The sequence below is a fragment of the Acinonyx jubatus genome, chromosome X, assembly GCF_027475565.1.
Source record: "Acinonyx jubatus isolate Ajub_Pintada_27869175 chromosome X, VMU_Ajub_asm_v1.0, whole genome shotgun sequence".
Lineage (NCBI taxonomy): Eukaryota > Metazoa > Chordata > Mammalia > Carnivora > Felidae > Acinonyx > Acinonyx jubatus.
The window spans coordinates 85,768,705-85,795,027 of NC_069389.1; the positions used below are offsets into that span (position 1 = coordinate 85,768,705).

General features: G+C 40.3%; 1 protein-coding gene across 4 annotated transcripts in view; it reads right to left on the bottom strand.

Annotated features, from left to right (window-relative positions):
• Positions 1 to 26,323, bottom strand: part of COL4A6 (collagen type IV alpha 6 chain) — a 301,144-nt gene that overhangs the window by 106,134 nt on the left and 168,687 nt on the right. The gene's annotated exons all lie outside the window — the stretch shown is intronic.

The following is a 26,323-nucleotide window of genomic DNA, read 5'->3' on the forward strand; positions in this document are numbered from 1 at the left end:
ACTCCAGGTGCCAAAGAATATGACACATTGGTTTGCTAATATGCAAGGGGAATAATTAGTTCCTCTCTAGGGAAGAAAAAAGATGAAATCAACCAATTGTGCATGTTAAATGCACATTGATTTGAGGCTGAAATGTCCATTTTGTACAGCTAACACACTCCTCTAAATTTTGTATCAAAAGATATGGTAATGTGGGTGGGCACTCTGAATATTATTGCCTATCTTGAGGGATTGTGCAGAATGGAAAAGGGGTCAGAGGTGGGTATATGCCAGGATCATAGGGTCTGTAGTGGAAGGATGGGAGCAGATGGAGACAGGGTAAGTTCAGCTTGAAGAAACCACGAGGGGGTAAAGCATTTTTTTCACCTTACCTTATCCAGGCAAATCCTAAACTTCTTAACTCCAGCGATATAACAGCAACAATGGAAAATGGTGCCTCAGAGAAAAAGCAAACCCTGACCAAGTTTTGTATAAACTCTTCCTTAGACCTGCCACAGAAGCCTTCCAAAAGTTGGAAGCCTTAAGAAGGCTCTGTCTCTCTTGAAAGTACACTTACAAAGAACCCCCAGTGTTGGTTTTGCTGATTGCTCAAGCTACTCTGACCCTCACAGAGAAAAAGAAAAATAAAGGGCACCCCAAAATGGATGGGGGGGTTATCTCCTAAAGAGAGCTGTCTGATGGCCTAGCTGTTTGACCTGGACCAAGGAGAGGGTCTATGTAATCAGGTCTATGTTATCTAGAAGAATCTGTGTTAGTGATACACACTTTAGTAACTCTAAAATGTAGAGCAGCACTTCTCAAAGTGAGGGCTAGGATGTCCTTGGGCACTGAAGAACCTTGAGAAAGGGCTGATGGTTCAATAAAGAGACTGGGTAGCAAAATCTACTTTTCCCTTGCCTGTCCAGGGCCTCCCACAAACAATATCACATTCAGAAGCTCTATTCTCTTCCCTGCTCTGGTCCCCTCTTTCCCCCAATTTTGTTAAGGTCCAAGTTCTGTGTGAATCCTGAATCTGTTTTTCAGTTCTTTCTTGTCACACTGGCCTGCCAACCTCACCCTGTTAACAAACCTTGACTCCTTTTTCTTGCCCACGTTCATTTTTCACACTTCCTTCTAATTATCTAGCAGCCAGTACATTCAGCCTCTCTTCCAACTCTAAGCCCTTAGGACAACACTTAACCATGGCCAAAACCCTATGACATAACAACAGATGCCATCACAAAACCTTTAAAATTAGGTTAAATGGTGAAGCCTTAATAGAAAATGAAATATCTTCAATAATAGAGATACAGTTGCTAGAAAGTCATCAGAAGGCAAGAGGAGGGAGTAGTGGGGCATTTCTTTCAAGAGGCAGTAAAGAAAGTATGCTAGCCAGGGAGTTAGGAGACTTGGTCTCAGCTCTACCATCAACGTTCTGTGTTCTTAAGTGACTACTTCCTTTTCTTTGGATCTCAGTTTCCTTATTTGAAAAGGAGGGCTTATAAGTGAAATCAGTCGTCTTTCTAAGAGGGTTACCCAAACCATTGGTGGCTTGAGATGATACATAGATAAGTCTTTTTTATTGTAGTATATATATATATATTCTATTTTACATTTGGAAGACACTGGTTTTTCACTTACAGGTTCATTTTTAAATAAATTTAGCCAGGTAAAACCATGAACCAACTTAAAGAAAAGCATTTAGTAAAGTTTTAAGTGCTGCACATAGCAAGAGTAAAGGCATCACACAAATTTTGACTTGGATTTGATGAAGGCTGAGCTAAGTGATTCTTACTGGCTCTAGAATTCTGGGCAACTTAAACAAGTAACTGACACTTTTCAGTATTTATTATGTTCCAGGCATGTCCCAGTATCCTAAGAATTATATATATTAAATCATATAATGTTCACAACAACCTTATGAGGTAGGCACTATTATTATCTCTGTTTTACAGATTAGGAAACAGGCATAGAGGAACTAAGAACTTGTTTAATGTGACACAATAAGAGTCAGAGCCAGGATTTGAACTCATGAAGAGTGGATCCAGAAGCCATACTCTTTGACTGCTATATCAGTGCTTCTGAAAATGTGGTTCTTGGATCAACAGCATCAACATTACTTGGAAGCTTGTTAGAAACTCAAATTATCAGGTCTCCACCCCAGACCTACTGAATCAGAAACTCAGAGTCCAATAGTCTGTATTTTAATAAGCCCTACAGGTGATTCTCTCTCTCTCTCTCTCTCTCTCTCTCTCTCTCTCTCTCTCTCTCTCTCACACACACACACACACACACACACACACTTGAGCAGGTACTATCCTGTAATGAACCAATGGCAGCAAGTATAGAATGATGGGAGAGTGATTTGGATGACAAATGGAGATAGAGTGAAGGTAAACGCAATGTTGGAGACACCTGGACATGTCTGATAGCAAAAGGGAAAGAGACAGATTATGGAAACTGAGAAGAGGAAGGAAGCAGAGTAGCTTGGGGTCCCAAAGGACGGTGAGGATGACTATCTTTCAGAGGATTGGAAAAAACAAAGATGGACTCAAGGAAGAAGAAGAAGCTGATGCTTTGGATTTTTTGCCTGTATGACAAAAAATAAATTAATTAATGATGATTAATTAGTGATGGTGGAGGAGAAGTGATAAGGTTTTAAGAAAAAATATGACTGATTCAAACAAAAGTGCTGTGAGCCACAACATTGACACGGGTGAAATAATATGTACTTACAGTGCTTAGGTCAGAGTAACAGCTGGAGATGATTTTCCAATGAACTAAATCCAGTGATTATTAGGGTTGGTTTTTTTTTTTTTTTTTGCAGCCATGAAAATGTGCCACTTAGATCTCTTGCTTTGGGGGCATAGTTGACAGATGGCCTTACTTTTGGTCCTCTGGATCCATCACTACATTTGAGCTGAGGATATGCTTCCAAAGGCAGTTTCCAGCCAATGACTGTACATGGCAAGAATAACAAGGTAGGCCCATTCCTGTGACACAGGGACTCCTCTGATGAGTGACTTTGGCTTGAGAATTCCTTATTGGCTAGGCTGAAACTTTCTTAGAATTGTGCATCAGTCTGAGCTTCAATTTGTCCAATCCTCTTTCTTTCCCTCTCTCCTTCACAAGAGTTGGACCTGAACTGTCTTCTGATAGCCCTGAATTCCTTCGGACCCCTTTCCTTTGTGCCTCACATGAGCCTAACTCAATAAATCTCTTGTATGTCTAAATTCCATCTTGGATTCTGCTTTATAGAGGTCCAAAAACCAGTAAAGGGTTCTTCCCCAGCCATAATTTGCTGGATGAGTGAAGAGGTGGACTCTGGAAGTATCTTGAGGTTGGATGGTTTGAGGTTAAGAGTAACAATACATGTTAGGAGGTAAAAAGGAGCAGGAGTAAAAATTCTGATAGCCTTAACCCTGGACCTTTACAACAGGGGACCTGCTTCATTCAGATTCCTCAGTAACATAGAGACAAATGTCAGGCATTTATAAATTAGCATTTGTAAAGCTTACTTTTATATTAGTTTTATTCTGTATGAGGATTCCACAGGAAAAGCTGACAAGGCCTTGAGCCTAGTAGTTTGAAAGGAGCTGATGATGTGGGGGGATCATAATGTGGGATGAGATACCTTTATCCTTGAATGATTGGAAGGTATCTGATTCCATGTGAAAATGATGATGGTGGTGACAGCGCATTTGAGAAAGAAGAATGATTTTTCAGAAGTTGAAGAAGCTGATGTTGGCAGTCAGACTTCTTCCTTTTTCAAAAGTGTACACTTCTACCACATAAACTCTTTGGAAGGAGTCTCTCCCTGGCTAAATATCCTGGGAGAAGTAACATCCTAGGATCTAACACCCTAGAGGAGATAAGCAATGCACTCATTAGGGATGAGCTGTGGTGTTTCATTGAAAGATGAGTTGAGATATTATGGTGGAAAAAAACACCAAACATTTACAACTCTATCTTTGCTGGTTTTGCACTGGTGGGAAGGACCCTCGCACCATCTTCTCTGTAAAAGATCCCTGGATGACCAGATCACTTCTTCAAGACCCCAGAGTATGGCAAGAACCAAGTCAGTCTTGTAAATGAAATTACAAGTAGAAGTTATTAGCTGAAGGGTGAGTTTTCCTGAGGAAACTGAGGGATGAGGCCCCTCTTACTCATGTCTTCAGAATAGCTGAGCAGCTTCAAACACACCAAAATTTAGTTTACTTAGAGGATTATAAGGAACCAATTGCAACAACAAAGAATGGGATCTTTAAGACACAGCAAAGAGTTTTTTTTAAAAAGAAAGGAGGGTAAAGCACTCTAATACAACTTGCTGCATAATGGCCATGTTCAGCTGCAAAGGAAACGTTAGGACATAAACACATTTTATAAACAGAGGCACTGAATGTTTGTTCAGAAACAGATGCATCTGGCAGTCACACAGAAATTCTATTAACCAGAATTATACCTTTCCCCTGATTGTTCATTTATGGTAATTATACTATTGAATATAAAATAAACATGATTCCCATTTGCAAACGATTTAACATTTCCAACCTAAAGGATTATTTAGATCATAAAGACAATCTAAAGGACTGAAAACCAAGACTTCCAGGTTCCTGGTCTTGCCTCTTATTAGAATAGCAGGTTTTTCTCTATTGAAACTGTGAGGGCTCAACTCTTAGATATGGCTTGACAATGATATCAATGTTGTTAGACGTAATAAGCAATTTTTGCATAGGAGCAACCCCTATTGAGAACACAAGCCATAAGTAAGAGGAACAAATTATTAGGTGGAGAGCAACACATTAAAGAAGGCAAACATCTGGGAATTTGCTAATGATAACAATAAAGATCATATTTGTTAATTAGTACTACACATTCCAGCAGGAGTGGTCATTTCAATTAATGGGCTGCTATTTCTTCCTTCTAGTCAGGTGGCACTGGACACAAATGTCTGGAAAACACATAAGTCTAACTCATGGGAAAATATATCAAATAACCTGTTTGGATGGACGAAGAGATTAACCCTGTTTAATAGTCAGGGCTATCCAGCCTCATTTGTCCAGGCAAGTAGACATCATTTCCAGTAAACTCAAGAGCAGTTATTTTTTTTTAAATTTTTTTTTCAACGTTTATTTATTTTTGGGACAGAGAGAGACAGAGCATGAACGGGGGGGGGGGGGGCAGAGAGAGAGGGAGACACAGAATCGGAAACAGGCTCCAGGCTCTGAGCCATCAGCCCAGAGCCTGACGCAGGGCTCGAACTCACGGACTGCGAGATCGTGACCTGGCTGAAGTCGGACGCTTAACCGACTGCGCCACCCAGGCGCCCCTCAAGAGCAGTTATAATCTTACACCAAACATCCAAGGTACAATGATCACATGGTGAGTTGGAGGTGGTTTGTTGCCAAGTCTGAGTCAGGGGGCTGGGATGTGGTCCCATTTTTGCCACCAACTGACTTTTTGACCTTGTATAACTCTCTCCTCTGTCAGCCTCAATCTCCTCATCTATAAGGTGCATAAACCAAGTGCACTCTTGGGTTCCTATCAGCTCTAGTGCTGGATGTGCTTTTGTTTTTGTTTCTTATAAATTGATCACGTCCCCATGGCAAAAATTAGACAGGGAAGAAAAGTTTCATCTTAAATGTTGCCAGATGCTTGCCTTAATGGTTTTGATCCTGGTTGTCCAGAAACTGTGTTGAGAATTCTGAGGCTAGGTCCAAGCTTAGCAGAAAAGAAAGCAAAAGACAAAGGAATGGGTGGGGAATGACAGCTTTCATGCCATGGATTTACCATACCAGAGACAGATAATGCCACTTGGGCAACTGGATCATATTAGTTAGAAGCCTCCATTCTAACCAGTTTATGGAACTGGAGTTTAGTATATTTTCAAATACTGTTAGACTAATCATGAGTCCTATATGCTCTCTAGAAGCTATAATAAAAAGTTTTGACTAATAAGTGCTTATTAGTATTTAGGTATGTGACTACTAGTAATATAACAATAATAGTACTTAATATTATTTACTGTATCAAGACAAATGTACATTTGGAAGCGGGAAAGGCAAATCTAGGAACAGTCATAGATGATTTTCAACTCTATGAGTTGTATAATGAAGACCTGCCACTGTTTTTTAATTCAGACAGATTAATAACTCTCTGCAGCCAATGCTACGGGATATAGATCAATAAAATACTAAGTGGTGAAGAAACATTCTGCAAATTAAGTAAACAAGCTCTTTTTTTGTATGAAAAATGTTTAATTAATGTGGAATGATGGAAGTTGATTCTGTGCAATCTGCTGTGTATATCTTAGAATGCCCTACAGTGGTACTGTTTTCCCAGATTAACATAGTGCAGCTAAAAGCATATTAACATTTCAGACCAATAAAAAGAGGAAATTAGTTCAATGGTTTGCCACCCTCTTCCACTTTTTAGTGGAACTAATAAGAGCTCAGGAGTCATGCATTTGGAAAACTTCAACACATCTAGAATATTTGATTATATCCCACCTTCTACATCAGAGAAAGAGCATTCCAACTGAACAGTGTTTACCAACTACTTCTTTAATCTTTCCCAGATTAGGAGCCATCATTAACACAGATAATGGCCTTCTGTAAGGAGCTAGCCAATACTATTGCTAATCATCTAGCATTATACTGCCCTATATGGCAGCTACTAATCACATGTGTCTATTACATTTACATTAATAAAAAAAATAAAATTCAGTTCCTCAGCCACATTTCAAGTGCTCATTTCCAGCACATTTCAATAGCTATTTGTGGCTAGAGGCTATTTTATTGGACATCACAGATATAGAACATTTCCATCACTGCAGAAAGTTCTATTGAATGGTAGTGCTCCAGAGAGCCTAAGTATATTACACCTTGACGGGGTAGGAGTTTCAAAATGGGTTAGAGAATGCTTCCAGGAAGATTCAGAGCTGGAAAGAGTTTTAAAAATTCAAATTAGTCTCCTTTATTTTATAGATTAGGAAACTGTGAGCCAGAGAAGGTCACACAGCTGATTTGTAGCAGAGCTGAGAAGAGAATCCAGACTTGCTGGATTCTGAGGCCCCTGCTCATTCCATTATCCCATTAATATACCTAGAGGAGTTTTCTGGTTATTCTATCTCAGGGTCAACTCCCATCAATATCACTAGCTCGACTCCAGTAGCCAGATGTTCCCTTCATCTCCCCCTGCCCCATCCACTTATATTTTAGAGAGAAAACAGAACAGTAAATGGGGTTGGAGGTTGGGAAGGAGTATGCAATTATGCAAGTAAATACCTAGCTCCAGAATTAAGAGTAAACATTCCAACTGATCTATAAATATTTAACCAAAGTCATACATCTGGGCCCCAAAGACGGGAGTTTGTTCTTGGCATTTACAATTAAAATGGATTAATTCCCTGACACAATGTTAATACTAACCTTTCTTGAGTATAAACATGTCCTGAGATACTCTGCACTGAGTGTAAATGTATAGGAATAGATTATTCACTTGATACCAGCTCTTGGCAAAAACACAATGGTCTATTCTCAGAGCACATGCATGGGGCAGTGCATCAGTGAGGGGTTTGTTGGGTCCTGTTTTCCACAGGTGGGGGGAAAGGAAATGGTCTTGTTTACAAGGATAATTAGGCTGTCCCCAGAGGTTTGGCTGTTGGGATGCAATCAGATGGATCCAAGACTGAATCCAAAACCTTCCATGACAGTTTTAGGATGGTACATTTCACTGGCTGCCATTTCCTCAACTACCCAAACTGGTGCTGGGGCTACAGAGATGGTTAGACCCCAATTCACTACTTCTTAAAGGACTCACACTGCCTTTCAAAGCAGGTTACCTCTGCAAGGAAGTCATGAAATGGCCAGTGCTAGGAAAAACTAACCTGTATTAACAAGAGGAGTTAGTCCTCTAAGCCTTTTTACCTGTCTCCTTTAGTGTAATTTCTCCACCTGACAGTATTGGAGGTACTAGGTATTGGAGGTATTAAGGACTTAATGTGTTGGTTTTGTTTATATTTTAAAACAAGGATCCAAAGAAGGCATGTTTAAATCAAATACATTAATCACTAATGATTGAAATTCAAGCATAAGTAAGAAAATGGAGTAATTTTTTTAAATTAATGTTTATTTATTTTTGAGAGACAGACAGAGCATGAACAGGGAAGGCTCAGAGAGAGAGAGACAGACAGAATCCGAAGCAGGCTCCAGGATCTGGGCTGTCAGCACAGAGCCTGACATGGGGCTCGAACTCACAAACCATGAGATCATGACCTGAGCCAAAGTCAGATGCCCGGGCACCCCAAAATGGAGTAATTTTTTCAAACACATCTTGAGGAAGAAGGAGAGTCCTGCTCTACCATTCAAGTCTCTGATGTGACCATCCCTGTAAGGCTGACTGTCTGTGGTCACCTGGCTGTCTCATACAACTAATGTGAAGCAGATAAACATAATGGCAAAGCTTCTAAAGGAAAGGAATCACATCCCTTCCTTTTGCTTCCAAAGGCACTAGCAGGGTGACAGGGTCGAGGACATGCTACTCCAAAATATGGCACCTTGGCATATTGAATGTTTTAAGCTTGAGGAGAAAACAGCAGAAGCAGGAAGGTAACTTTGACCTTCCCCCCACCCTTCTCCCCTGAAACAGGTCATAAAACCCTCATGTGAAAGGCGCCCTCCCCATACCCAGAGGTCTTTTAAGTTTCCATCAGTTTACTACACTCCCCTCATACTCCTTAACCTACGATATTTCTACACAACTGTCCACTCTTCATCAAACCTAGCATAAAAATACATAAGCCTAACAATTTATTTGGGTCATTTCCTTGTGAAGTCCCCCATGTCATGTAAAACTTATGTTAAAGACATTTGCGTGCTTTTCCCCTGCTCATCTGTCTCTGTCAGTTTAATTTTCAGACCCAGCCAGGGACCCTAAGAGGGATGAGGAAAAAATTTTCCTCCCTTACAAGAGCCAATCATGGATTGTAGTTAAGCTGTCTATTTGCATGCCTCTAGCTTTAAATACTTAAATACAACTTTGTCTTTACAAAGACTCTGCCTCTTAAAAGCATCAGTTGCTCTGTTTTTTATATGATGATCTAAAAAAAATTTAAATAAACCGTCATCAAAAACCTTTGTTTACAGAGGTAAAAGATATTGGAATCTATATTTTATAAACACTGATGCATTCAGTAGCTATTTGTTTAAAAAAAAATGAGTGGTTGCAGCCAATGTTTACTAAGTCCAGGAAGACCCAGAAGACCACCACAACCATCATAAATGATAGATTCTAGTGGGTAAACAAGGTTTAGGAAACAGAAGCAGTTCTACCACCTAACATCACACCAGAGCACTAGACTAAGTCAGCAACTAAATCCATAAGAAAAGGGAAATGAAATGCACCTGATTAGATTCTCAAAGGAGATACTTGCATCTCACTTCTCTAAAGCAGGGATTCTCAGTTTTTAGCTGCACGTTAGAATCATCCAGATTCCACTCTAGAGAGTCTCATTTAATTGATCAGGGGTTGGACCCAGGTACTGGTGTCTTTGAAAAGTTTCCCAGGAGATTCTGGTGTGTAGTCAGGATTGATGAACACTGTCTTAGAGCAATAGGTTCTGCTCAAAGTTTTTATTTATCTGAGGCATTAAGCATAGCTTAGAACAGTAGTTCTCAAACCTGACTGCACATCAGGATCTTTCTTGAGTTTTTAAAAAATAAATTCTTGCATCACCTGGGTGGTTCAGTCAGTTAAGCATCCGACTCTTATTTCAGCTCAGGTCATGATCTCATGGATTTGTGAGATGGAGCCCTGTGTTGGGCTCTGTGCTGGTAGTGTAGAGCTTGCTTGGGATTCTCTCCCTCTTTCTCTCTGCACCTTCTCTGCTTGCGCTGTCTCTCTGTCTCTGTCTCTCTCTCTGTCTCTGTCTCTCAAAATAAATAAGTGAAAATAAAAAAAAATAAGACGGAGGGGCAGAGAGAGGGAGACACAGAATCCAAAGCAGGCTCCAGGCTCTGAGCTGTCAGCACAGAGCCTGACTTGGGGCTCGAACTCACGGACCATGAGACCATGACCTGAGCTGAAGTCGGATGCCCAACCAATTGAGCCACCCAGCTGCCCCCCAAAGTAGAAATTTTTTAAAGTTTATTTATTTTGAGAGAGACAGAGACAGCATGAGCAAGAGGGGCAGAGAGAGAGAGGGAGAGAGAATCCCAAGTAGGCTCTGTCAGTGCAGAGTCACACATGGAGCTAGAACTCATGAACCATGAAATCATGACCTGAGCTGAAACCAAGAGTCAGATGCTTAACTGACTGGGCCATTGAGGTGCCCCCCAAATTAGAAATTTTAAGAGTTGGTTCCATGAACCCATAATCTTACAAGCTCCTCAGACCACCTGCTGTTCCTTGTTGAAGGAAGTACATTTGAGAACTGCTAAGTTAAGTCATCTGCATATCTGTGTTGGTGCAGAGCAGTGGCTCTCAATCCTGGATGCTCAGATGCTTGAATCTTATCTCCAGAGAATCTAATTTAATTGGTCTGAGGTGGACCCCAGATACCAGTAGTTTTTTAAAAAGCTCCCAGCAGTTTGTGTACAATCAGGTTAAGAAACCTTGGGGCAAGAGTGGCAAAAACAAAAAAAAGTAGCCAATTTACTGGCCCTCTGTATTTTCATGTCCATGGCAGACATCACTAATCAATTCTGGCACTCTTTCCTGCCCATATGTGGCCTCATAATTCTTCTCAGTACGTTGTCCATAAAGTGAGCATGGAACTACTGTTCGCATCTTTATTTTAGATCTTGCCTGGCAGAAATCTAATAACCTCTGGAAATCCTTTCCTGGCTTTTGTTTCTAGGTATAGTACTTAAGTGTCCAGATTGTTCTGGAGCAGGAGAAAGTGGCTGCAATAAAGAGAGCCACCATCTAGCCACCTCTACTAGCCAGTGAAGCACTTTCAGCTTCATCTTCTGCTGCAAGTAGAAAAATGTATGCAGAGTAATTTATTCACATCGAGTTAATGAAAGGTCTCTGTATGACATTCTAATATCAAGTGTACAGGAAAAGCCAAATGTAAAGGGAAGTCACTTAATATTTACCTCAAATCTCTGATGAGAGTTTTTGTTTGTAGATACCAATCTACTTTCCCTAAACATTCCACCTATTGGTGGTTGTCTTATCATACCCAGCATGCTGAACCTTTGTCCCAGATTACTGAATGCGGGAGAGCACTTGAGCTTCAGAATGAAACTCTTCTCTTGCTGTGCTGCTTCCTGCTTTGAAGAAGAAGGGCCCAGTGGGCCAGAAGTTTCAGCAGTTTCTCCTGTAGCTGATAATTAATGTGGTATGTGAAGAGGGCAGAAAGAACATATTTATTTCTTCTAAAGAAGGGCCTCTTTCCCTGGGGCCAGTTGTTTAAACAAATGCAAAACAAAGAACTGCAGGAATACAGGGCTTCTTCCCTTAGTAACCTGCAATAAAACACCTTTAAAGGCAACAGATCATAATTCTGATTAGGACTGGAGAAGTAAGTGCACACTGAGCATGCCAAGGATCTAGAAGTCTGCCAATGATGAAAGCTCTGTGGGAGGCAAGTAGCCTGGAATTAAGGGGAAGAGGAGGCAGTTTGGAGTGAGAATATGTCAAATATCTCTACCACTTAGTGTCTGTGGTGTGACTGTGAGCAAATTACTTAACCTCTCTTAGCCTCAGTTATCTTACCTACAAAATGGAGGATTATAATAATACCTTCTTTTAGGCTAATGGAAAAGATAGTGATAGCTTTCTATAAAGCCTCTTAGAGTAGATCAGTGCCCAGCAAACACTAACACTCAATGAATGGTGGCTAATATTATCTGATCAGGTCACTACACTGCTTGGATACCCAATTTCAAATTCATATTAGCCTTTCTCAAGGGATTAGTCCTGGACAATCAACATCAGAATGACCTGGGAGAGCTTGTTAAAATGCAGATTCCTAGGCAACATTCTGGATTTATTTATTTTTATTTTATTTTATTTTTTGCTACTTGATTCAGAACTTTATAAACCATGGGGCTATTCCATTGTGGTTAAGATTCTAATTCAGTTCCATGATGTTTGGTTTTTTCTCCACACATTAAACTCATTATCTTTGTGGTTGGCACCCCAGCACTTGGGCCCCTTGCATTCCCAGTTTTTATGGTGGCATTATCATTTGTCATCCAGAATGGAAATTTGAGGCTCATTTTTGTTTCTGTCTTCTACCAGATTCCCCATTCACTAAGAAATAAAATGCAGATTACCAGATACAAATCTTTTATCCATTGTTTCATCAGCTGTCCTCTGAACTTTTATAGAAGCCTTGTAACTAGTCTTTCTACCATCTGATTTGACCCTCTCCTCTTCAACCTTTACCCTGTTATCCAAGTTGCTTTCTCAAGTGCAAAATTGACTGTCACATGTTGAGAACTTTTCTTTGTATCATCATCTCCTTCAAAGTTAAAAGCCCAGGCTTTGCAGCCTTACATAGAGTCTTTCCTGATCTGTCACTGTCATCTATTCCAACCATAATGGATTTCATTGTATATGTTATTTCTTCTTTCTGGAGCCCATTCCTTACTTTCTTGTTCCCCTGAAGAGCCTTCATTGTTCAAAATCAGTAGGGAGGAGGCTGTTTTGTTAATTTCTAGTTTTTAATTGCAGAAGTAATATCTTTTATAATTCAGGTAAATCAAATAAACCAGTAGTTGGAAGGGGATTTTATATATTTAATGGGTGTATTTGTTTTCTTTGCCATGAACTTCATGAATAGAGGCTGATTTATTTTTTCTATTCTCCTTATACTGCTTATCCCTTAAAAGTTAAATTTAATGGATATTTAGAATATTATTTTACCATTTTTATAAGTGAGCTTTTAAAAGGATAAGTTGAAGGAACAATGGAGAAGTGAGAATAGAGACCCTCTGAGGTTTCAGACAAACTGATTTCTTTGAGATTCAGTGAAAATGAGATCATGCATGGTCCTGAGCTGAAATCAAGAGTCAGACACTTAACTGACTGAGCCATCCAAACACCCCTAAAAATGTGCTTATTTTTATTTTTATTTATTTTTATTTATTTATTTATTTTCAATATATGAAATTTATTGTCAAATTTGTTTCCATACAACACCCAGTGCTCGTCCCAAAAGGTGCCCTCTTCACTACCCATCACCCACCCGCCCCTCCCTCCCACCCCCCATCAACCCTCAGTTTGTTCTCAGTTTTTAACAGTCTCTTATGCTTTGGCTCTCTTCCACTCTAACCTCTTTTTTTTTTTCCTTCCCCTCCCCCGTGGGTTTCTGTTAAGTTTCTCAGAATCCACATAAGAGTGAAACCATATGGTATCTGTCTTTCTCTGTATGGCTTATTTCACTTACCATCACACTCTCCAGTTCCATCCACGTTGCTACAAAGGGCCATATTTCATTCTTTCTCATTGTCACGTAGTACTCCGTTGTGTATATAAACCACAATTTCTTTATCCATTCATCAGTTAATGGACATTTAGGCTTTTTCCATAATTTGGCTATTGTTGAGAGTGCTGCTATAAACATTGGGGTACAAGTGCCCCTATGCATCAGTACTCCTGTGTCCCCTGGGTAAATTCCTAGCAGTGCTATTGCTGGGTCATAGGGTAGGTCTATTTTTAATTTTTTGAAGAACCTCCACACTGTTTTCCAGAGTGGCTGCACCAATTTGCATTCCCACCAACAGTGCAAGAGGGTTCCCATTTCTCCACATCCTCACCAGCATCTATAGTCTCCTGATTTGTTCATTTTGGCCACTCTGACTGGCGTGAGGTGATATCTGAGTGTGGTTTTGATTTGTATTTCCCTGATAAGGAGCGACGTTGAGCATCTTTTCATGTGCCTGTTGGCCATCCGGATGTCTTCTTTAGAGAAGTGTCTATTCATGCTTTCTGCCCATTTCTTCACTGGGTTATTTGTTTTTTGGGTGTGGAGTTTGGTGAGCTCTTTATAGATTTTGGATACTAGCCCTTTGTCTGATATGTCATTTGCAAATATCTTTTCCCATTCTGTTGGTTGCCTTTTAGTTTTGTTGGTTGTTTCCTTTGCTGTGCAGAAGCTTTTTATCTTCATAAAGTCCCAGTAGTTCATTTTTGCCTTTAATTCCCTTTCCTTCGGGGATGTGTCAAGTAAGAAATTGCTACAGCTGAGGTCAAAGAGGTCTTTTCCTGCTTTCTCCTCTAGGGTTTTGATGGTTTCCTGTCTCACATTCAGGTCCTTTATCCATTTTGAGTTTATTTTTGTGAATGGTGTGAGAAAGTGGTCTAGTTTCAACCTTCTGCATGTTGCTGTCCAGGTCTCCCAGCACCATTTGTTAAAGAGACTGTCTTTTTTCCATTGGATGTTCTTTCCTGCTTTGTCAAAGATGAGTTGGCCATACGTTTGTGGGTCTAGTTCTGGGGTTTCTATTCTATTCCATTGGTCTCTGTGTCTGTTTTTGTGCTATTACCATGCTGTCTTGATGATGACAGCTTTGTAGTAGAGGCTAAAGTCTGGGATTGTGATGCCTCCTGCTTTGGTCTTCTTCAAAATTACTTTGGCTATTCGGGGCCTTTTGTGGTTCCATATGAATTTTAGGATTGCTTGTTCTAGTTTTGAGAAGAATGCTGGTGCAATTTTGATTGGGATTGCATTGAATGGGTAGATAGCTTTGGGTAGTATTGACATTTTGACAATATTTATTCTTCCAATCCATGAGCACGGAATCTTTTTCCATTTCTTTATATCTTCTTCAATTTCCTTCATAAGCTTTCTATAGTTTTCAGCATACAACATTCTGGATTTAAAGAATCAGAATTGGACTTGGGTTTAGGAATAAGCTATTCTAGCAAATACTCTGGTGATTCTGCTTCATGTTTAAGTGTAAGAACCACTGATCTATATAACAGGGCTGATTATTTCTGGCTTGTTTGTCCCACAAAAATACAACTAATTCATATGGGAAAATTGTGTACAAGTATTTGAGGCAAACAACATTATACACTTTCTAGGTGGTATTAAGTAACATCATTTAGATGACAGGAAAGGAAAGGGAGAGAATTTCAGGATTCCAGGTTCAGCGGGAATCCCAAAACATAGGAAGCCTTCCCTGCCTTCATTGCTTTTCTCTTTATCTATAAGTGGCATAAGAATTAACAAAGATATGTTTTGACTGAATTCTACAAAAATGTCAAAATCATTTTTTAATGTTTATTTATTTTTGAGAGAGTCAGAGTGTGAGTGGGGGAAGGGGAGGGGCAGAGAGAGAGGGAGACACAGAATCTGAAGCAAGCTCCAGGCTCTGAGCTGTCAGCACAGAGCCTGATGCGGGGCTTGAACCCATGAACCGTGAGATCATGACCTGAGCTGAAGTTGGACGCTTAACCAACTGAGCCACCCAGGCACCCCCCAAAATCATTTTTAACAAGCATTTTTTTTTTGGTATATACTATAAGCCACAGCAGCAGTCAATAAGATAGAGGAGGTTCCTGGCTTTGCTAAGCTTACATTCTACTTGGAGACAGATAGTAAACCATTTTAAAAGGTGAGACTAAAGAATCAGTCATTCGTTAGTTTATTCACCCATTCACTCTCTTTTTCAAAAAATATGGTGCTTATATCCAGAGGAAAGCAATAAAAATTCAAGTAATTACAAGTCAATAAGTGTTGCAAGGAAATGCATGGGACTACAGAGAAATGTATGGTGCTAAGGAATTATGTGCTTAAGGGAGGATACTATCAAGGGATCCCTAATACAGGGGTGATTTTTATAGAAAGTGGTATTTGAGTTGTCAACTGGAGGATGAGTAAAGCAGGTGAAGACGGTGGGGGTAGGAGTGAAAGAAGAAACATTTGATGATAAGCATTTCAGAAAGATGTAGCATGTTGAAGGCCCAAAAGTTGAAGAGAACATGGTGCATTTGAGGATATTGGAAAGACTGCCAAGAATAGTGCTATAGACTAAGCGTCTGTGTCCCTGCCAAATTACTATGTTGAAACCTACTCCCCCAGTATGCTGGTATTTGGAGGTGGGGCCTTTGGGAGGTGATTTGTTCATAAGAGTGGAGGCTTCATGAATGGGATTAGTGCAGAAGCCCCAGAGAGCAACCTCACCCTTTCCACCATGTAAGGACACAGAAGGATGGCCTTCTATGAACCAGGAAGCGGGCTCTCTTCAGACACCAGGTCTGTCAGCACCTCTGTCTTGGACTTCCCAGCTTCTAGAACTGTGAGTAATAAATTTCTGTTGCTTATAAGTGACCGAGTCTATGGTATTTTTTGTTATGGCAGCCCAAATGAACTAAAGCAGGTGGAGGGGTGGAGAGAATGACACTAGAATGGAGACGAACACAGAGCCACCAGATCACAATGGCCCATACATACTGCTATGATGAAGAGTTTGGACTTTATTCTGGGTGCATCGGGAAACTATTACAGGGGTTTCTAATCAAGGAAGTAATAAAACACAGATGCCACAAGTAATAGAGAATGAAATGACATAAATAATACGGGGCATGAAGGCATGGCCCAGAAATAACTATATGTACTATAGAGGCAAAAATGAACCACTCTGGTTACGGAGAGCATTATTAAAGGCAGATATGACCTGGACCTGATAAATGTGAGAGACTGAAATTTGATGAGGTGGTTCATTTTGGATGGAGGAAAACACCTGAGTGGAGTAGAAACCTTAAAATAAACATGGGGGCACCTGGGTGACTCAGTCAGTTGAGCATCTGACTTCAGATCAGGTCATGATCTTGCGTTCATGGGTTTGAGCCCCACGTCGTGCTCTGTGCTGGCAGCTCAGAGCCTGGAGCCTGCTTCAGATTCTGTGCCCGCCCCCCATTCAAAAATAAACAAACATTAAAAAAATAAATATAATAAACTTGGCCATGTGGGAAGATGAAGCACAAGAGAACCACCCTTATTTTATTCTTGGTGGAAATATCTATTTTGTGGCTGGCATGTTGATGTTGGAATATGGTAATGACAGAATTCTGGAAGATCACTTTGTGGGATGGGTGAATGGATGAAAATGGAGATACCAGAATCACAAATCAAAGGCAATCTGAGGAAAATGGTTAGAGGAAGAAGAGTGTTTGTAATGGCTTAAATATCCCATTTTACAACTGAGCAAGAAACAAGGTGTTCGTCAGTCCAGGAACAGGAAGATGTTGAGAATCCCCTCCCCACAAAGTACAGATTTTGAAATGGGAGGATAATGAAAACAGCTTGAGAGCTTGATGAAGAAAGACTATATCTATGCTGTTCACCAGTGTGGCCTTAGCATTCAGCATACTGCCTGGCAAATGGTAAAACCTGAGTAAATATAGTACTTCTAAGTCCAGAACCAGATATTAAGTGTGTGAATCTTGTGTCTAGGGTCCTGAAAGTATAAAGAGCCTAGGTTTCCCACAAGCACAGTTGTGGGGGTGGGGGCAGTTAAGGGGTAGGCTTTGTTTGTCATCAACTTGGCTAAACCTCTACATTAGTTTATTATTCCTGCTGTGACAAATGACCATTGAATTAGTAGCTTAACAACACAGATTTATTATCTTACTCTCCTGTAGGTCACAAGTCTGAAATGGGTCTTACGGAGCTAAAATCAAAATATTGGCAGAATGACATTCCTTTCTGAAGGTTCCAGGAAATAATCCATGTCTTTGTCTTTCCAGTTTCTAAAAACTGCCCACATTCCTTGGTTGATAGCTCCTTCCTCCATCTTCAAAACCAGCAACATTGGCCAAGTCCTTCTCACTTCATATCACTCTGACATTCTCTCTTCAGCCTTCCTCTTTCACTTTTAAGGGCCTGTGTGATTACACAGAACCAACTTGGAAAATCCAGAATCATCTTTCCGTTTGCAGGTCAATTGATTAACAACATTACTTCCATCTGCAACCTTAATTCCTCCCTGCCATATGATATAGCATGTTCCCATGTTTCAGGGATTAGGATGTGGATGTCTTTGGGATGTGGAGGCATTATTCTGCCTATTGCAATCTTCCATCCATAAAACTGGCAAATATACTCTACTGGACAATTCTCCCTTCTTTCAAGCCCACAGCATACAAAGCACTTAAACACAGTACATTGTACAGTAGAAGCTCTTTTGTATAACATTATTAGAATAAGTAACTGACTGGTTAAAGTGAAGAATCACATAAAAGAATACATACAGTCCTTAAGCATTTTAATTCAACTTAAAACATACAAATGTACATTCATTTACCAATCTGGTGATGTGATGTGAGACCAAAGCCCTTTTCTGGAGTGTGAGTCCTCTTATTGGAATTGCACAGACTCTTTCTTACATAGGTTACCTCCCTAATGCATTTCATTTGATTTCCAGGTCGGGTTGTTGTTTTTTTCTAACAATAGAACATCTTTTAAAAGTAACATTTCTTTATCAAATCTTTCCAGAGCATTGAAGTTTGTTTTCATGGAAACAATAGCTTCCTTTTTATACTCACATCTCATAAACTTACATTAAGTTACCTAATCTTATTAGTAAGTACAACTGGCATACATGGGTTTGGCAAGAAAACAACTAGTGCTTGGTAAGTATCAATTCGACACAATGGGGCAGAAGTGTAAGGGTTAATCAGAGGGTAACTTACTAACCATGAGCTTTCCTTGTACCCTGAGCATCAGTCAATATGTAGTTCAGTAGGAAGTAAAAGTATCAACTTAGTCCACCAAGTCAGCTAAATGGAGGTAAATGAGGAGAGCTTTTACTATATTTAAGAGTTTACTAAAAAAAGGAACAATCAGTAGATACCACATAGTCTCAGTATACTCTTTCTGTGAGTCCCTGAAAGGTGTATCAGTTAATATTAATGATGGTTAATATTTATTGTGTGCTTATTATATACACAGCATTGTGCCAAACACTTTATAAACATTATTTTATTTAATCCTCACAACAACCATATGAAGTAGGATGCATTAAGCCCATTTTGTAGATGAGATAACTAAAACTTAGAATTAAGAAACTTACCAGGGTACCTGGGTGGCTCAGTTGGTTAAGCATCTGACTTCATCTCAAGTCATGATCTCACAGTTCATGAATTCGAGACCCACATCAGGCTCTCTGCTGTTAGCTCAGAGCCTGCTTCAGATCCTTTGTCCCCCCTCTCTGCCTCTCCCTTCTCTCTCTCTCTCTCTCTCTCTCTCTGCCTCTCCCCGCTATCTAAAAATAAATAAACATTAAAAGAATTAAGAAACTTGCCAAATGTCCCATATCAAAAGATATTCAAGCCCGGGCAGTCTACCTGTAGTGCCCACACATATTACTACTGTACTATACCAACTACCAGACAAGCATATCAGAAATCATAGCATGTGGTGCCACACTGCCAGCTGCCCCTTTGCTTCCTTCCTCCTCATAGTCCAGTGATGGATCATTCCAAAGCAGAAGGCAAAATACCTATGGTAATTGTCCTAACTACACTTCTTTGTTTCCTTATCTTCTCTGACATGGTAGCTGTACAGCTCTCTCTCCCTAGCAATGAGCCAGAAAGATAATCAAGGACCAAAAGCAGACACTGCTTGAATTTATTGAGGTTCTTTATCAGCAGCAGCTATTTTTTTTTGGCAGCATTTTTTAAAACACATTTGTCCTTATTTACTTTCCTTCTGGATTTAGTTATCGTCTCTGAAAGCTCAAGGACAACCATAATTTTCTCTTGGTTCTACCACTATAAAGGTCACTCGCTTACCTTTTGCCTTCAGAAATTACTGCAAGTAATCTGTCTTCCAGTCTTCCATGCAAGTATGAAGAAAGATCGGAACTTAGCCTCCTTGCTATGGCTATGCCACATTAGTTAGCCCTTGGAATCAAGAGATTAGGCAAAGCGTCCCTGGATGGTAGAGCCAGCAGCCATATCAACTAGCTGCTGGAAGTTATGCTACAGAAACAAAAATCAGGGGGAAAAAAACTATGCCAAGGAAAAGGGAAGGGCTTTCAGAGACTGGGGCCATGGAGACCTCTGTCTAGAAACACATTGAGGTGTGCTTACATCATGTGAATGTTGGCCAGAAATCCAGAAGATGAGAAGTTAAGGTCAGATGGTACCTTCCTACTTTAGGATGCTAGAAGCCAGATCTAGGAGTACAAGTATATAGAAAGACAGAAACACAGGTTGCCATGGAGACTCACACCTGAAAAAATCGTACAGGCTGTATCAGAGATACTAGCTCATATTTCTTCAGGTGAGGTTTGAGCAGCTTGGACTAAAATTCTACCCAGCCCAGACTGGGCAGGAAGGGGCAGATTCATAATTTGAGTGCCACTAAAAGAACTCTCTACAAAGTCAGTCAGAGAAGGGCTAAAAGAAAACTAGCCTGGACCTATTAGCATCTAAGCAAAGCTCAGAGTCAGTAATAAGCATGTTGACAGAATACAGGTGGGTTTGAGGTCATTCTGGTCCAACTATCATGTGATGTTTGGGTTTTTGTTTTAAAAGTCTATTTTTATTAAAAATGTAGAGGTTGCTAGAGAGGTGTTGGGCTGGGGGATGGGCTAAATGGGTGATGGGCATTAAGGAGGGCACTTGTTGGGATGAGCACTAGGTGTTGTATGTAAGTGATGAGTCACTGGGTTCTACTCCTGAAATCATTATTACACTATATGCTAACTAACTTGGATTTAGATAAAGTTAAAACAATTTAAAAAAATGGAAAGGTTCCTACATTTGTTTCAGGGACAGGAGAATTTGTGCCTATGTGCTTCAGTTGGGGGGGGGGTGGATTTTCATCTATCCTGCAACTTCAAGTAGGTCCAAATGGAAAAGTAGATGTGATGACTCTGAAGAAGGCACATGGGCCTCTCATGGGTCATGAGAGTTGGGTTTGCATTCCAGAAGTGTCCAAATTTTCCATATAACCTTGGGCAAATCATTTCAGCTTTCTGGGTCTCAGATTTCTTACCGGTAAAATGAGAATAGTCATATCTGCCCTACCTACCTGTGGAAGATTGCATTATTGACCCCAATTCGTTGCCCTTCCTCTATCTCTGCCACTTGACTCATTTCTTCTATAAAATATGTGGAATATATGTCCTATTCATTGACTCTGGGTTCAATCATGTAACTGGCTTTAGCAAACTGGATGATGTGGAAGTAACAATGAGTCAGTTATGAGCCAAGGCCTTAAGAGGCATTATTGTTTCTTCCCACTCTTGCATCTCTGTGTTAACCATGCAAATAGCAGGCTCAGGCCATCCCATGGTTCCAGGAAGAGTGTGAGAAATATGTGAAGCACAGCCACTCCCAGCCTAGACCAGCTAACCCCTAGCTTGTCCTAGACTCATGACTCAGCTCAACTTGGATTGGCCAATGCCCAGCAAACCTACAGACCAATGAGAAATAATAAATGTTGTTTTAAGCCACTGAGTTTTGGGGTAGTTTGTTATAGAGCAACTATTGATACACAAACTTATAGAAGTGATAGGAGTCTCAACTGTGATAATATGAGTACCTTTTTCAAAATTTTCAAGGTTTATACAAATGTAATGGACTACTGTAAGAGCAGCTAAGTAGCTTCAAGGGCTGGAATGGTAGGGTAAAGTGGAATTTGGTCATGTTCTGTTACTGCAAGTTTGAATGGAAAGGGTCCCCTTTGCCACAAGAAAACTAGGGAAGGTAAGTCCCAAGTGCCACTCTGGTGACCTCATCCTGAAACCATAGTTGACCTCAAATCCCTGTTCAGGCACTTGAGGAAGGACAACAAAGCCTAGAGTAAAATGAGATAGAAAAAAGAATGGCTTAATGAGAAGCCTCAAAGACTTCTTCAGACAGCAGGACAGGATGCCAACAACTCTTCACTCTGCCTTCTCAAATACTTGCACTGTCCATTGACTCTGCCATAAAATTCATCAGTGTTGGTGGAGTCTTGTGGTCTGGGGCCAGCGGGCTTGCTGGGCAATAATTCTGTCAGCTCTCTATTCCAAGGAACTGTCTCCGAGAGTTCCAAAAGCTAAACACAGGAAAACCACACCAGCCACAGGCCTCATTAACCAATAAACCTTTGATGAAAAGCAGGATCTCACACAGTTGTTTCTGATACAAAATTCCCCCAAGGGAGGGGGACAATTGTACTTAAAAGTCCCATTGGGCTGACTAAGATGCTCCTATCTGTCACAATTTATTTCAGAGTTTGAGTCAGGCCAGCATTTCTACCAATAAAATAAAGATCAGAAGGGATGGTTAGAAGGCCTTGGCAAGGAAAGTATAAGTCAATATAAAAGCACAGGCAGGGGTATTTGGAGAAGTAATATTAAGTGGGCTCAGTGGAATAGAGAGTAAATTATTTACACTCCTAAGGATCCAGGGCAGACTCAGCCATTTAAGGGAGGGAGGAATGGACCATCTGCTGCTCCAGCTACAAGTGACCAGCTTACATGTCGCATGCCAAGGCTTGAACCACAGCCAAAGATATGAGTCACAACCAGATACGGCCCCAGCAAGTTCTACCTTGGGGGTCTAAAAAGAGAAAAAAAAACCTGTGCACTCTATTGGCAGCTGGGATTGCTAGTACTTAATTTATGCAACCATCCAGAGGGAGTTCTCCCCTTTACAGAGAGTCAGAAGACAAACTACTTTAAACCACTTTCTTTCTACCATGTTTCCATTGTGAAATCCATCCTTCATCCACCCACCCTGAGAAAGGGTGAGTCTACAGTGGATGAGTTCCCTTGTTATCCAGGGACACACAAGAACACCTGAAACCTAATTAACCAATTTACCCTTTCTCTAACTACAAGGTCAAAATAGATACCTTTTGATCAGATGCGTTACTATCAGCCTACCATGCCAAAAGCTTCAACCCTTCCTTCCTGTCCTTTACTCCCACATCTAGTAGGTCCTTCAAATTTGTCTTTTCTTCAGATTCATCTCTTGGTTTGTCCTGTTCCTCTCTCCTTCCATTGCTTTGCCATATAGTAAGCTTTGTTCTCTCAAGCTTTGATTATTGTAGCAGCCTGTAAGCTCCCTGGCTTCTAGGTCTTCTGTAACTTTTCTTCATGTTAAACTTGGGTCATCTTCCTGACCTACCATTTTGAAAAATCAGTTTATTCCCCTTCTTTTCAAGAACGAGAATGACTCCTAGTTTCTTACAGCGTCAAAGCCTCTGTGTGGCAGCACCACTACTCTACTGTGTTTAGGCCAGTACCTGGAACACTAATGCCTACCTTTGAGACTTTTCTCAAATCATTTCCTTTGCTTGGAATGCTCCTTTAGATCTCTTCAAGAGTCCTACCATTGCATGTATGCATAAGTAGCCTCAAGTTTCTATCTCTCCATGAAAATTCTCCTAATAACACTAATGAGATGAGTAGAAAACTAATTAAAAACAACCAAACCAAACAACAACAAAAGCAAGATGGGCAGGAGGATTCCCAGTCTTCTTACTGCTGGGCTATTGGTGGCTTCTTCAGCAATGCCTTTTTTACCCATCCCTCCTTTCCTATTTCAATAAAGCCATTTACATTTAAGATGGTACTCTCTACCCGATCTGTTTGTGGTTCTCTATTTTGGCTGTGTACTAGAATCACCTGCAGAGTTTGTAAAACACTGGATACCCAGCTTGCACCCTAAATCAAAATCTCTGGGGGTGATGAGTCCCTACCAGTATTTTAAAAATTTCTCTAGGTGAGACCAAGGTTGAGAACCACCAATCCAGATGACTGCTATAATCTACTTCCATGTTTTTCCCCCTCTTGCTTCTCTCAACTGTCACACAATTTCACTGCTGTTTGAATTCTCAGCCCCACATGTTTCATTCCCTTACTCAAAATTTTTTAATGGCGTGTGTATATATATCTCATATTAAATGAAAAAACCTACATTAGAGAAGAATACAGAATGTTTAATTATCATTTTTACACATGTACTAGTATTCTATTGCTGAATAACAAATTTCCACAAACTTAGCAGTTTAAACTTAGCAGCTTAAAGCAACACAAATTCATTAAGTCTCAGTTTCCATGAGCCAGGAATCTAAGCAATGGTCTAACTAGGCCCTCTGCTAAGGGTCTCTCACTGTTTTAAAATGTAGGTTTTATTACCAATCAGGTACAGTGAAGCCAACAGATCAGAGAATGACTGCCATTGAAAAGATAGTTTGTTATGACAGGTCCCAAAAGGAGGGTACAGCATGTCACACAGGGCCACAGGGGAAAGCACCAGGGTTGGTCAGGAGGTAGAAGGAGTGAGGGGAAAACATGGGCAAGAGACTTTACTGTAGCTTTCATGAAAAAAGGCAAGGCAGGGTAAGCAGGCTTAGGATTGGCTTGTTTGAATAATTTCTGAGGGCTCTCAGGTATAGGATCTGTCATTAGTTGTCTGGTACCTGGCTCTGGGATGGTTAGGGCAGAGGAATATTCCCTCCTAGAGTATAAGAGCCAGATAGAGGAGGTGGTTCCGATATGGGGTCTGGATTGCCTGGTTTGTATATGAAATGTAGCCTCCTGGGAAAGTCATTTGCTATCTCTAAGAACTGGCTAGCCCTGAGAGAGACAATCTCTCCCCAGACAGTAGGCCCCAGATGCCAGAGCATCAAGAATGCAGAAAATAAGAAAACATAGCTAATAAACTCACCAGGTTGAAATTGCAGTATCATTGAGGGCTGTGGACCCAAGCTCACAGTTTATTGGCAGAATTCAGTTCCTTGTAGTTTTAGGACTGAGGTCCCTGATATCTTGCTGGCTGACTCATGGGGGTCACTCCCAGCTCCTAAGTCCTAGCAAAATGGCTCTCTCACAACATGAAGATTCTTCTTTAAAGCCAGGGAGAAAATTCTTATATAATGCAATGTAATTACAAGTGTGACTATCTTGTCACCTTTGCCATATAGCATAACTTAACTGAGGGATTGATACTACATCATATTCACAAGTCTGCCCACTCTGAAAGAGGAGCAGATTATACAGGGCATATAGGAAAGTAGCAGGAATCTTAGAATTATGCCTTCCAAGATATGGAATTATTTATATGTATGTATTTGCATGGGAGAAAAGTCTGGAAGATGTTAATATCTCTGTTGAGGGGCTTTCTTGTGGTATTCATTTTTTAGATTAATTTTTATTCTGTAAAGCATATATTTATTTAGGAGTCAAGGTAAGAAAATAGGAAGGAAGGAAAAAGGGGAGAAAGAAGAAACCTTCAGCTGCTTATGGAACTAAGTATAAATCCATCCTGTCCAAACGGGTTCTCCATAACATAATCCCAACTCTGTTCAAGGAGTCATCTTGCAATACTCCCTTCAAATGATCCCATATTCAAGCCAAACTAAGTACCCTGGCCCACAATTTACCCTATGCTTTTCTACCTGTATGGCAGGCACACTCATATTACTCTACTGCTTTATTTCTGTCAAAATCCTATCCATTACTTCAAGGCCCACTGCTGTCTCCTCTGCAAACTAATTCTTGATACCACCAGTCATGAGTGCTTCCTCTTGCTTTTGAAATCCCTGAGCAATATAGGATAGGGGTTAAGCTATGAAACTCTAAAGTTGTATTAAGTTCTACTCCTGGCTCTTGCTACTTTCTTGCTAAGCGATCTGGGGTAAATTGCTTCACTTTTAATAAGTCAGGACCACTACTCAGATGAGATAAAGTGATTGGGAGGAGATATTTTATTTTGTAATCCAAGTGGAACTAAAAGTGGGAACCCTGGAATTGAAATATCTAAGTCAGAAAACCCAAGGAAACCACTATGCCTTTATAAGAAAATCAACTGTGTAGGACTGAGACAGGATGGGGGTACAAATGAGTGGTGCTTTGATGTTCAAGCCCAAAACATAACCTTTGCCTTGGAAAATTCCCCAGCCAAAGTCACAGATACTAAATAGGAAGCAAATGCTCCATGAAACCAGGCAATGCCATCAATGATGCCTCTCAGGTCATTTCTCCAAAAGACAGAATTCTTCCTATTTGTAGTGATGTATGAGTATGTTAATTCCAAGTGAGGAAATTGCATGTGTGATTTTTTTCAGAAATTGAATTTATCCAAGAGAAACAACCATCCTGACAATTTTCTCCTCCATTTATGTCAGATTATTTATTTATTATTATGTATTTTCCAGATCTGTGCTCAAAAGAAATCGAGTGCCACATCATCTGTTTAGCTCTCTGAACTGGCACAGTGGGGCACATTAGGATTGCCACGCTCTGCCAGGCTCCCTGGGAAGTGAGGACTGTGCCTTGACTCCACCAAATTATATGAAATTGGCATTTATCTGGTATACCAGGTTAACTCACTGTGGACCTGGATTCTGATTCATAAATCCTCATTTTCTTTGCCTATATAA